The following is a 15,444-nucleotide window of genomic DNA, read 5'->3' on the forward strand; positions in this document are numbered from 1 at the left end:
ACTAAAACATATAAGACTATTTAAAAAACCTTACACTGTTCTATTCACTGTCCTGAATGAAGGTTAAAGTATTATATCTAATTTTTTTGCCATCTCAAATAAATTTATAATTTGAATTTAAAAATGAGCTTCAACTACTCCTGACATTACACTTTATTAGTAAGTACAACAAAATTTCTATACATTACTAAAAGCATAACTTAAACAAAAATGAACCAAGTATGGGGAAATACATCATATCTTCATTAATAACAATGGAAGATAAATCCAGGATGAAATATTTATAGCAACAACGGAAACGATTTGATGATTGATGAAATATATTGTAAAATTAACTTCAAAAATACTTTTGAAAATTTATTTAAAAATGGACTTAAAAATAGTATGGCTACAAAATGAATATAATTGAAAATGTAATTTTTTAAAATTATAAGATAATGTTAAAAAGTAATTTTTGTGCTGTAATATTTTCGGAAGTTTGGACGAAAAAAACGTCAAATTTTGGCTTAATTTTTAATTAATTAGAGTTTCTTAAAAAATTGCTCCGAGTTGTATATTCTCACCTTGCAAATTGTATCTATTAAATTTGGTGCTACTAAATTTAATGGACTGTAGTTCAGAGCTCAGTACACATACATCTTTATTATTTGTATAGAGATTAGCTGCCTGCAGCAATCATCTGGTTTGCTCGTACTACTGAGCGTTTTTAATTTCGATTATATTTCTTATGAATAACTTGATGATTACTTGAAAAATATTTTTTCGATGACTGAGTTTATTTCATTTGAACCAATTTCGATATGTCAGACTTTATATGCATTAATTTTAAGCAAAAGTCCGTTTCAAGCAACAACTTTTTTCTATAATAATATTTAATTAATATCATGGTTGAAAATACAGTTTCATAAAGATATTATTTGGGGAAAGGCTTTAAAAATGGGTATATTTTATTGGAAATGTATTTACATTCATGTTTTCTTTTTAACCAAAATTTGCATCTATTATTATTTTATCTCATTCACGAGAGTTCTATTAAACGAAATATCAGAAAATTTCTTTCTTTCTTTAACTAAAACATTATCTAGCACAGTTTTCAGCATTTAGATAATATACCAGGCTCCAATTTAAAAGAGGCGCTAGAAACAGTAAAAATACATTTGTATCTCTTATATATTTTTTAAGTTCATTTAAAATATTTTATAAATATTGTACTGCTAAATATATTACAATTACAATTAATAGTACATGTATCATAAATTGAGAATCCCTGTTCTTGATCTTAACTATTATTCTACTCCATAATTTTCATGATATAATATTTTTTGTGACTTAATAAAGGTGATTTTTTTTCCCCATTATTTCTCCAAAACTATGTATATCAAACTTTTATAAGTGTTTTAAAATCAACGATTAATCTCTGCTTTTTCAATTGTACAAAAAATTGTACTATAGCTTTACACCCAATGAATTAGCAGAAATGTGAATAAAGGGATTGTAACGATACATGATTTTAATTTCATTTTCTCCAGTTTTATGAATTTATAAACATGTTTATTTGCTTTGTCTTGTAACAATTTTTTTGTTTGTAGGCATGTAGATAAAGATATTTTATTTCGACTTTAACTATAGATAATTAGTATCCTTCAGCGGTCAGTTGATTCGCCTGGAATATTAGTTGTATTAAATTTCAATTAAATCTCATGCGTAATTTCATGATTCTCTAGTGAAGTATAAGCATATCTTGCCCATAAAATCCTATATATCTATCTACCCAAGATTTTCTCGATGAAGGATGAATTTGTTTAATGAAGTCGAATCCTAGGACATGACAGTAACATTAAATCAAATTGCATGCAGTCTTTAGCAATAATGCAATTTCACCTTCTGATTATTGGTGTAAACTTTCCAGCAGAATTTTTCTTCCTTGGTTTTCGATCATGAAAGGAAATCAGGGAATTAAATATTTGATAAAGTAATGAAATATACTGCTGAAAATCATACAAAAATCATTTTAAAAATTTGTCTAAATTCAGGGGGAAAAATAGCACAACAAACAGTTGATAGTATAAAAGATATTTTTTTTAAATTTTTAAAATGGTGTAAAATTTAGTTTTGTGCCATAATGTTTTCGTAAGTTATCAAGGGAATCGCAAAAGCTCGCCCAATTTTCATTTTATTAATATTCAATATAGAAATTTTTATAAATATTGCTCTGATATGCACATTCTTACCTTTCAAAGTACATTTGGGCCGTATTTGGTAGCTTTAAGTTTAATGGTTTGTCTTGTAGGTGTCAATATACACACAAATACTTCTTTTTATGAATATAGATAAAACATTATTTTGATAATACTAAAAGTTTATTTTTACCACTCTCCAATCTCTTTTTATTCTTAATAATCCATTATATGCAAAGCCAGCAGCAATCATACAATCTTTACTAGCTTCTTTAGATCTTTGAATTAAAATGCCAACTTTTTTCCCAATTTCTTTTAGGTAATAAATACTTTTTTTCATTTAAGTTGTATATCAGTTTCATTGAACTTAGCGACTTTTTCCAACTTTGTGCAGATAAGTACTTTTCATTCTGAAGCTTATATCGAACACTACATTCTATGACTTCTCTAAGAGAAAGATAATGAAAATTATATGTATTGGTTAATTTTTGAGATTCAGTTCACTATTTATTATTTTATTTATTATTAAAACTCAGCAATTCCTCAATATCAATAAGCAATTGGCAATAATTTCTTGAAGTAGTAGATTTTCATTTAAAAAGATTATTAACTAAAAAATTACTTACTTATAAATTTGCTAAGTATTACAAGCAACTCACTTTTTTTATATGCATTTTTCTAGTTTTTCCTTTTTATTAAGTTTTCAATTTTTTTTTTTTTAGTTTTTTTTTTATTATCTAGTGACATTTATGTAGCATTTGCATGTAATAATAATAGGAATTTTTACATCGTTTTTAAATTTAAAGATTGAAATATTCCTTTTAAAAATATAAAATTAAAAAAAACACACGAATATACAACCTTTTCCCCGTTGGTTATTTTCAAATTCTATTTACTAAATTTTAAAAAAAATCTGACAAATTATAATTATTTTAAGCATATATATATATATATATATATATATATATATATATATATATATATATATATATATATATATATATATATATATATATATATATATATATATATATATATATATATATATATATATATATATATATATATATATATATATATATATATATATATATTATATTTGAATTCGAGGTTTCCTGAAAATTTCTTAATCAAATCTTAGAAAATAAAAATCAAAAGAGTAGAAAATTAGAAAATCAAAAAAAATTTAGCACATTTTTTTTGGCAAGTCTAAAAATATTTCACAATTCTCTCTCTCTCTATCTTTTTTTTTTCGAGCTGCCCCACAATTTAACAAGTTCTTCACTTTATGTTTGAAAAATTGTATTCTTTTCATTCTAAAAATTACAGTTATTTCGAATTATGCCGCCCCTTAAATACTATTAATTATCAACGTTATCAATCTGAATTTTTCACACCGTATCTCAAGTTTTTTCTTTTTTATTCTAGATTAAAGTCAGATACGATTTGCTTATAAAACATGGCATTTTTAAGCAACCTTTGGCCTTGTCTGTATTTTTCTCTTTATTAGAAACTTGATCTAATCAGGCATTTTTTGTTCCTTTAACTATAGTCTCGTTCTTTTTTTTTTCCTTCATTTTTTTAGCCAAATTTATACAGTTAATCGTTCTAATGCATTTCTTTTGACAAAATTCAGATCCCTGAAAAATAATAAAACTCTTTTTCTTTCAATTTTTCGCGATTTTAAATTGCAAAAAAAATCGTTTGTTATGGAAACTGAAACAAAAGGAATAACATTTACCCGAATGGAAGATATTTTGACGTTCTGAAAATGAATTAATGCCTTTTATTTCAGTTCCATTAGCAAGCGATTTATTTTAACAATTAAACAACAAATAATACTGTATTCAGAATCGATCTAGGTTCAATTAAATTTCGAAATGAAATTTATTTTCGAAGTTAAAAATTTTACAATGATAAAATTAAATATCATATTATGATTTAACTAACGCTCTAAACCGCAAGGTGGGAATTACTAAAATAAAATGTCACGCTGTAATGATATGCAGCTACCGGTTCCCTCTCTTAATTGTTAGAGCAGGTGGTGATCTGCCCGCTGTGCAAAACAACTGTTGTCCTGCATCTGCAGTTCCAAAATATTTCGTGTTTCCTGTGCGATGATGCTGGAAAAGTATCACAGAGGCACGAATTTTATAAAAACTGAGGCATTTCAGAGATAATTAATACTGAACATTTTATTGTCAAACTAATTTTGTGAAAAATAGCAGGGAAAATTTATAGACAATTTTGTGTCAGAATTTTGGAAAAAAAAAGTGGTTGTTTAACCCTGAGTATAAAACGAAATTTATACTTAGTGCTCTTTGGCGATTAATCCCTGGCACACGCTAATAGCATCTAAAAATCAAATTTGTGTTTTAGATTTGTTTTTTTCAACCACTTGAAACAAAAATTTGGCACAAATCTGCACTTGTAATCTCAAAATCCCATACCAAATTTGATATATTTAGATCATTGCATTTTTGAGTTATCACGTTTATATCTTTCTGAAAGTACAGACCGACAGACAGTCAACTTATATTGGAATTTTATCCATCTACCTCTCTTCGTTTTTAAGTTATCTTGTTAACTTATAGTCGAACAGCCGGACAGACGGACTTCAGATTTTACTTAAAATTTACTTGAAATCTGCAAATTTGGTGTAAAGACCGTATACCAAATTTCATCTGTCTAGCTCAAAGCGCTTTGGAGTTATATTTGTCACAGACAGAAGGACATTTTCTAAAAATGTGTTTTTAACTCTGCGGGGGTCTGAAACGTGGAGATTCGTCAAAATCTCGATTTCGAATTTTTTGGGCGAATACTATATTTTCTTTATACTACATATACGAGAAAGAAATTAATATAAAAATATGTAAGTGTTACATAAAACGGAATATTTTTGAAGCAGATAACTTCATAAAGTCTGCCAAATTCATCAAGTAATTCAGACTTTTTTTTCTTCCATAAAATTTCGGCACACTAAAGTTAACACTTTTATTTCTTACTTTATATGTAAAGTATATTTCTTAATAGATTCTATCTCCTTTCGAAATTAGTATTCTTTTTCAACTGAGTCAAGAAATTCTGACAAGCTTGCAATTATTTGCTTTTCTCGAGGACGTGGGTAAGGTATCGGTTACTATAATAATGATTTCTCTCACATTTCTACTTGTGTATTGTCTTTCAATTATTTGCGATGTGAGCATAACAGCTCACATCATTATTATCAATTTCCTAATGTAATAGATTAGCAACAATGGCAATTTCTCTTATTACATGAGCGACTTCTTAGTTACTAACATTGTTTCCAATCATTTGGGAAAAAAAAACAAAAAAAAAACGGAATTTAATGTTTTTGAATTTTGGATTTATTATTCTAAAAGGGGAAATAAGGAATCGCTTATCGTATCTTCTTGCTAACGCTAAGTCGGGGTAGCAAATTCCTAAATATTACTGTATTTGTGTATGCATGCTAGATTCTTTCTTTGGCTTGACTGAAAAACTGAAATTAAACATTAAACTGCAAAAAAACTCATGAAAGTAGAGCGTTAAAAAAGAGTGAGGGTAGAAAATGAATACAACTGATAAAATTTTAATTAAATTGCATACACTTTCAAAATGAATTATTCTTAAATATAATATACACGGTACTTAAAAATATTTTCATAAAATGAATTTATTCGAATTTTGTTGAAAACTAAACACACGCTGCGTTTCCTACATTGCATTTCATAACAATTTGACACCCATTTCATGTACAATCTATTTCTTACCCCAATTATTTTTACGATATGGATTTCTTCCTTATGGATTAGTTAGTCTATAATGGGTAACTTTTTACAATAAAATCGTCGGTTATCTTTGATGAATGGAACCATAATAGTCTCGTACAATTGGAAATTCGCTTGATAAAAACTAAATTTTAAATATCGACTTCTTTTTTGGACATAGTTTTCCAAAATCATTTATGCAAAATTATAAAAATAGTGACGCAAGTACTAAAACTTTATCAAACTGAAAAATCAATCGCAGGTAATTTGCATTTTCCGAATAGTTTACTATTAATAAAAATAAATGTATGAGTATGTGTGTATGTCTATGTGTTTGAGCTCAAATGGGCAGATATCTATACATAGAATTGCCAACTTGGCACAGATATACTTCAAGAGAAAGAAATGTGCACTTCGAAGCTATTTTTAAAAAAATTAGTTAAAAATGTGTTCAATTAAAAATTAAGTGACATTTTGATTGGTTTTTTTCCTCCGATAACTCTGAAAATATAATTGCTCTTTTTAATAATATCAATTTAATTGTTGCGTAAAATTTTTCTAAATTTTGACAATTTTTAAAAATATTTTTTGCAAAATTTCTAACGGTAGATTTTATTTTTGAATCGAAACTCGAACCTTTTTTGTTGTTCCGTGAAATATTTAATCTCGCTATTTTCTGTTGTAAGCTCAGGAAGAAAGATTTTATTAAATATCTGTGTAGTTTACATTGGGAATTTGAAACTGAAGAAACAGTTTCTCGAAAGTGAAAAGATAAATTATACGGACAATGAAGTTTTTAATGTCACTAAGATGTCACGGGACTAGTTCATGTACACAATGAAAAAAAAAAAACTGGCTAAGAAGGCTATCAAAATAGCACAAGTTTGATATCTTTAAGAATTCGAAAAATATTTTCATGAAAGAATCGTGAACATTACGTTTTACGTTTAAGTAAAAATAAATACAATCATTACTTCTGGACAAACTAGCTGATCACCAAAAGCGCTTAGTTAAAAATATTTTTCCCCTGAATCACGAAAAATTTTTCGGTACATTTACACTATCATTTTTTTAAGACAACGCATAACATTCAGTGTGTATTGTGACTTATGGCACTTTACAATCGCTTTACCAGCTATTTAAGCCGGGTGAGCGTCTCTTATTTCTTCAGTAGCGCCAACTAGGTACTTCATGCGACACATTTGTTTGCAGAACCCCTTTTTATATGGCGACAAATTCACACATCTCACACAAGAAAAACATTGCGCGAACCCGGGACGGATAGATCAAGGGGAACACGCGCTACCCCTATGCCAAGACGCCAGCATAACATTCTTTCACATCACTATTGAAATACTTAAGAACGGAACCAAGTTTTATTTTTGACTTTGAATGATTAAATGTGAAAGATATTCTGATAATGACCTTTTTACTGGTTTTTGTCTCCAAAATTGGTTACTATGTCAACTTTAACATTCTTAGTGAAAAATTCGCTGACTTTACCAAAGAATGTCAACTAATTTTTGATTTTTTTTATGTATTTAATTGTTATTCAGAAAGTTGATATAGAGACGGATTATCGAAGTTTTACTGTGACGTCGTTTTTCTAAACATTGTGTGCGCAGTTGCCGCCATTAATAAAACCATGTGAGTGCTTATTGTGTTGTTATGGCAGAAATGCAATGATAAAATAAATTAATAAAAGAAAATAATTGTAGTGATAAATATTAAAAATTTATTAATTATCTTTCCCTCTTATTCAATAGTAAAAAAATTTGTAAAAATTTGTTTCTCTTTTAGACCTGATTTTCAATTTAACAAAATGAGGTAGATATATGCCAAAAATGCATTAATGAAAAATTTTCTTAAATACTTTTAAAATCGTCATTCCAAATTTAATGACGGTTGCCATATTTTTTAAAGAATTGTAATCGTATTGATAAGAACACTGTCAAATTTAATACTGAATCATTTAGAAACATGATTGATAAAAGCAGACGATGAAAAAAACATCATAAATATCGTCTGATGAATTTTGTAAATATTTACTTCACGATCATCATCTGTCTTTCCTTTCATTTCTATGTTTTTGATGTAGAATTCTAAATAATGAATTGGAGAATTTTTTAGAAAATGTACACCACATGTGTAGCAAAAGCAAACGCGACAGATTTTCCACTTCACGACACAACACAGCGGGTGACTGCAGAACAATGAGCTTCATAATACCATGTGTAAAACATTTTCTACTAAGCTTCTATCTACTCGAAACACTGATCCTTGAACGATGCAAAATAATACACTGGTCTCACTAGAGTGGATAGGTGCAGGGAACGAGATATACTCTGAAAGAACTCCTTTTTAAAATTCTATCGTAACTGTGACCGTAGGCTCTGTAATGAGTGGTTATGAAGTCGATAGTATTGGGGGGAAATCCATTGTGTTGCATAAAAATGTTAAACTCTAAAAATGGGGAGGGAGGGTTGTATTGGCTTTGTAGTCAAACTGTCTAACTTTCAAGTTGATGCGAATGAAAATGTTGGTTTTAAAACATATAGCCATAGATTTAAAATGGAATTTATTTTATACTGCCTTTTTTGTTATTATTATTTTAAGTGGCATTTGTCTGTTCCCATGATTTTGTAATTTAGTTTCACTGTGTAGCACTCAATTAGCATGCTGAACTTTGCCTTGTGAAGCGTTTGCATATAAATATTGACAAAATTGTAACTGATTTGAAACGTTTTAGTTTATGTTGACTTATTTCACATTTGTTAAATTTCTAATCGCTTGCTAGAATTGTAAAACCCTGTTCAGTTCACAATACCATGATAATATTATGATGTCGATAGAGTATTTTGATATTTTTAGAATTATTTTCAATCTATTATTTATTAATTAATAGATTGAAAAAAACTAATTATAAGACTTCATAATAATTATAAGAATAAAAAAATTAAGATAATAAAAATAAAAAAGTTTGAAAAGCACACTTTTATTACTTTCTCGTATATGTAGTATAGAGAAAGTACATTAATCGTCAAAAAATTCGAACTCGAAATTTTGACGAATCACGTTTTCATTGACATGAAATTTTTTTGACGTGAATGACGAATCATTCACCCTGAGTTCGAAAAACAAATTTTATTAAAATGTCCGTCTGTCTGTCTATTTGTGACAAAGATAACTTCAAATTGTTTGATCCAGACAGATAAAATACGATCCAAATATACGATATTTATATTAAGTTTGTAGATTTCCATCGACTATTAGCAAAATCCGCTCAGAGGAAGTCTGTCTGTCCCCCTGTTCTAATGTAATTTAACATGATAATTAAGAAACTAAGAGAGTTTGATAGATAAAATTTGATACACATAATTAACATCCATAGCCTAGTCACTTATGAAATTTTGAACCAAATCCAACTAGGGACTGATCATCTGTTAGTTTATAATATTAGAACCCCGATAACTCCAAGATGCAATGCCTTAAATATATCAAATCTGGTATGTGATTTTTTGACGAAAAATGTATTTTTGAGTCAAATTTTTCTTTCAGTCAGCGTGAAAAATCACGTCTGAAACAGAACTTCGATTTTTGAATTCTTTTAACCGCATTCCTGGAATTAATCGTAAAATAATTCACCGAGGATGATACAATAGATTCACTACAAATGCTAAATTCACACCAAAGGTTAATATTTCGTAACTATTATACGTCAGTGCTATGCAAGTCGTTCTCTGAGATAACATCTTAATTAGAGAAAATGTGAGAAAGTTTTTGTGAGACAACTTCCACTAATTAATGTGCAGAAATCGAAAAAAAAAAATGCTATTATTATTATTAAAAACATGAAGCCTTTGAAAGCAATGTAATATGGAACTGAAGACACAATGGATATAAAAAAAAGAAAAGAAAATTCTTAAAAATTAAAGCAAATATATTATTAATTTTAATAATGAATATAATAAAAATAATTTACGAACAATATGTTAATAAAAACATGCCTTAAAACCTTTTATTTTTTATAATTAATTATTGTTTTTATTTATTTAGGTATTGCCATTTGTTGCTATAGTGAAAAGCTGCATAAGTTCCCAATTATTGAATTTTAGATTTGAAATTATCTTCTGTGGAAACAATGAATACATTTGTTTGGCGCATAATACATTTTATTTCAGACACTACAGAAAACGATTTTTTTAAATGTTCTGATTGGAGGAAAAAAAATAGCATAATTAAGAAATTAGCATCATTAAATAAATTCTATATATATATATATATATATATATATATATATATATATATATATATATATATATATATATATATATATATATATATATATATATATATATATATATATATATATATATATATATATATATATCAATCATCAAAAAGACAATGAAATTACAAATTAGAAATAAGCTTTTGTCTAATTTGGTAATATTGAATACATTTGTTTGGCATAATATAACATAATTAAGAAACTAGCATCATTAAATAAATTATATATATATTGAATTTTAAGATAAAAAACATTTTTTTAATAATCTCCGAAATTGTCATCAAAAAGATATTAAAATTACGAAATGAAATAATCTCTTGTCTATTTTGGAAATATTGAATGCATTTGTTTGGCGCATAATGCATTTTATTTTGGACACTACTGAAAACGATTTCTTTTAATGTTCTGATTGGAGGGGAAAAATAGCACAATTAACGAAACTGGCATCATTAAATAAATTATATATGAAGAAATTTAAGATGAAAAAAAAAATTGTGCTATATCCGAAGAGTAATTATAAAGCTCGGGAATATGAATTCAGCATCAAAAACATTGAATGGTATTTGTATAAAATAATAATGAAATACAAAATATTTTTATTTTTAAATATATATAGTATAGAGAAAGTATAGTAACCGCCAAAGAATTCGAAGTCGAGATTTCGATAAATTTCCGCGTTCTAGACCTCCCTGAGTGGACACATTTTTGGAAAATGTTCGTGTGTCTGTCATAAATATAAGTCAAAAACGATTTGAGCTAGACGGTTGAAATTTGGTATAAGTCTTTATGCCAAATTCGTAGATTTCTATCAAAGTTTAAGTAAAATCCGCTCAGAGAAAATCTGTTTGTGCGGCTGTTCGAATATAAGTTAAGATAATAATTACAAAATGAAGGGAGTTAGGCAGATAAAATTCGATACACAAAATTAATATCTAGAGTCTAGACACCAATCGAATTCGAGCCAAATCCAACAAGGTAGACCGTTGAGTTATTGTATTTTAGAAATATACAAATGCGATAACTCAAAGACGGAGTGACTCAAATACATCAAATTTGGTATGTGATTTCATGACAACATACTAGTTTTGTGTCAAATTTTTATTTCAATCGATTGAGTAAAACGTGTCTAAAACACAAATTCCCTTTTCCCTGTCTTTACACCAAATTTGCTGATTTCTATCAATTTTTGAGTAAAATCTGTTTTTAGGAAATCCGTCCATCTGGCTGTTCGAATAATTACAAAAGTATAATAATTACAGAACGATGAGAGCCAAGCAGATAAGATTCGGTACATATATTTAACATGTATAATGTTGATATATGTCAGAATCTGAGACAAAAACCAAAATGGGTTCACTGTCTGTCTGTACTTTACGAAATATGTTAATACGATAGTTCAAAAACATAATGATTTAAACATATCCAATTAGGTATGGTTTTTTTTTTTTTTGTGATTATAAGTACAGTTTTGTGTCAAATCTTTGTTTCAATGGATTGAGAAAATCTTGTCTAAAGCATGCCAGGGATTAATCGCCAAAAACGAAGCCAAGGATGGCGTTGCAGATTGAATAAAAATGCTAAATTCACGCCAAAGGGTAAGATTTCGTAACTATTGTGTGCCAATAACATGCAAGGCATTCTCTGGCATGACAAGTTTATTAGAGAGTATGCGAGAAAGATTTAAAGAGACTACTCCTGTTAGTTTAAAAAAGTATTAAAACTGGAATAAAAATATACGGGAACAAATTTGGTATCACTGAATAATTTCTTTTTTTATTTGCATGTAAATTTTGGTGTAAAAATGATTTTTGTACAATATCAACATTTAGAAGCTGTTGAGGGCAAATGTTATTACAATTTATTTTCAATTAAAAATACAATTGGAATTTTAAAAACACTTTTATAGTAAGCACTTACTACTCGAAAAGTGCCAAATCGAGTAGCTCTGGGTCCAATGTTAGCCCTGTAGAACGTTTTCAGCGATTATGTCAGATCAAATATATCGCTATTTAGGTAGAATGCTAGTTTATTTCGTGTTAAAGCCAAACACTGTCCATGCACTGTGGCGACAAGTCCTGGGAACGCGGTTCCCCAGTTTTTCACACAAACCCCTCCCGACATCAAATTCCCCCTCCTTCTATGCCTCTACACGCGACCGTGAATTTGCGCGGGAAAAAATCATTGGGCGGAGAGAGGAGAGGCTGAGAGTTAATATATGCATTCAAAGTGTGGGAAGATGGCTCTGTAAGTTAAAAGTGTCTTTCTCGTTGTTTGGGGTGGGTTGTTCGAGAGGTTTGGAGAAGTTTAGTGCTGACCTAGTGAATTTAAGTTTGATATCGTTTGCGTGATAAGAATTTGGATTTTATTACTGTGGAAATGAAATGAAAGGAGTGGAATTTTATTCTTGTGAGGTCAGAGTCCCAAAACAAAGATAGAATTTCTATCATCCTGTTCTTATTTTAAATCCTGTATCTAAATTTTTTGAAAAAAGTATAATTCATTAAATACTTTTTCCAGAAAGTTAAGAACATAATTTCTTCTTCTCAACACGGTTTTATTCCTAAACATTCAACAGCCACTCATTTATATTGCCTGTCAAATAAGATTACTTCTTCGTTTGAAATTAGTTCACCATTTGATGTCATTTATACTAATTTTTTGAAGTCTTTTGACAGTGTCGATTTTAGTATTCTTTTAAATATGTTACCTATTCTTGGTTTTCAAGTCAACCTGATGTTACCCAATCCTTTAGTCAATCTATTTATATAATAGGACTCTCTGTGTTTATTTTAATAATGCTGTTTCGTCTAAGTTCTCAGATACTTCCGGTGTTCCGCATGGCTCTAATCTTGGACCTTTGCTTTTCATTTTATTTATTAATGACCTTGTTACTGCTTTTAAGTATTCTGAGCATCTTTTATTTGCCGATGGTTTGAAGTTGTTTCGTTCAATACATTCTAATATTGATGATGTCCATCTACAGAGAATCTTGGTTCATAGTTTTAAACGTTGCACGAACAAGTTACACCTGAACATTGATAAATGTAGTATTATTAGTTATATAAGAAGATCTTAAAATTGTATTTGAAAAACTAATGAAATAAGAAAAGCTTCGCCTTTAAATTATATTTATAAAGTTAAGTATTTAGTATTATCAAGCTCATATTCTATTATAAACTTGGGTATTCTTTTTGATACAAAACATGAGTTTTTCCCAACATGTTGATTTCATGGTTTCCAAAGCTTATTGTCGACTGGCGCTTTTATGGCTGGTATATTCAAATATGGATCTAGAGCCACTAAATCTCATTATCCAATCCAAAGCTTATTGTAGGTTTGGAATTCTCAAACGAAAACTAAGGAATTTTCGAGTGAAATTGCCCTGAAGGTTTTTATATTACCCACAGGTTAGATCTTGGCTGGAATATTTTAGTATTATTTGGGATACTAATTACCGTATCAAAATTCAAATTGTTGAACGTATTCAAGCCAGTTTCTTGTGGTATTCATTTTACAAGAAAAATAGATTTAATTCTCAAGGTATATCTTCTTTTTGTATACCTGATATATTTAATTTTCCTGGTTTGAGTTGTAGACGAAATGTTTCTTGTGCTCATTTCGTTTATAAGATTATCAGTGGTTCTCTACAGACTTCCCTGTGCCAGTAAGATCTTTAAGGCATCCGAACACGTTGAGAAAATCGATTTTCGCCAAAATGACATTAAAGAAAGTTCTTTTATTGTATAGATCAGTCTTTGAGCTATCCAAAACAAGTTTACTTTTATCTCTACGTTAATTAGAAGTCAAGATATTAATTTTTCGTAATGATCGGTACCGATTTAAAGGGCCAAAAACATGTTAAAAATTTGTATAAACACAAATTTAGTTTTAAATACGGAAAATTTTTTGCACGGCAAAATGCAAAATGCCAATGAGAGTTTCAACGGTGTTTTGTGAAAATTTGTACCTAAAGTTGTCTTTGTTGAACTCCGAACCCTCGGGTTAGTGGCATTTATGTCTTTAATACATTTTAACGAAGGTTTTATAGGATTACTGAATATCCTTAAGGGTATGGGAGTGTATCCTGGTGAGAATGCAGTTAGAGCATTTGCTGAGCTCGACAAAGACAGAATAAATGAATCTAGGCGGCATTCACTGACGAATGTAAGAATTGGGAGAAAAAGAAATAAAATGATTTAAAAAGGAAAATTATTAAAACTGAGGAGGAAGAAGGTATATAATTAATTATTAAAATTTATTATTAAAACATAATACATAATTAATTTATTATACATAACATAATTTATTATTAAAACATGTTACTGTATATTTTAAATGCATTTTTCTCAAAACCGATTTTTGTTTATTTTTTGCTCACTTCAAATCAAATTACTGAAAATATAATTATCATATTACTATGAAATTTGGTGTAATTTGTCTTTATACTATTTTCTAGGGAAGGAACTAAAAGAATTTAGATTGAGTGAATATTTTTAATTTACAGCCTTTTGTTTCTATAATAACGTTCATAAATTTACTAAAAATTTCGTGATAAATCTTCGACTGGTTCTGAAATTTTTCCTTACATTAAAGAATGTACATGTACATTAGAGAAAACTATGTAGTTTATTTTTCTTTGGATGAGAGTAATGGTTTTTGGTGCAGCCAATTTGTTTTTAAAGAATTTGCTTAAATTTAAGCTATTAAATGCGAATTTCCAAACCCAGAAATATATGGTTAAAGTATGTCCACACCATGTTTTTCTAAAAAGATGCTCCGAATGTGTTCGGATACTTTAAGGAGCCGGACTACTTTTCCAAATGTTTATTCTAAATTTAATTACATTAACAGGTTCACTTCGTATAAATTTTATAAAACCTTAAACAAGATTTCTCGAGAATTTTACATTCATTATTTGACCCTTAGTGTTTTTAAAGCGATTTGTTCTCAATTCTTATTTGCATGACTTTACTTTTTTATTGACTTACAATATTATTTTTTAATGCTTGATTGCTCATTATTGTGCCTGTGCGTGTTTTGCTTTTTGTCCCTTTCTAGGTGCTTGCATTTCATTTTTGTGTGATTTTGAACTTCGTAATTCTGTATTCTCTGCTGTTACTTTTTTACGTGTGTTTTTGCTTCTGTTCCTAGTGTGTTTCTTGGCTGACTGACTCTGTTAACGCAGTCATCTTTGTGGTGTATTTTT

Source organism: Argiope bruennichi, chromosome 6 (genome assembly GCF_947563725.1).
Source record: "Argiope bruennichi chromosome 6, qqArgBrue1.1, whole genome shotgun sequence".
Classification (NCBI taxonomy): Eukaryota; Metazoa; Arthropoda; class Arachnida; order Araneae; family Araneidae; genus Argiope; species Argiope bruennichi.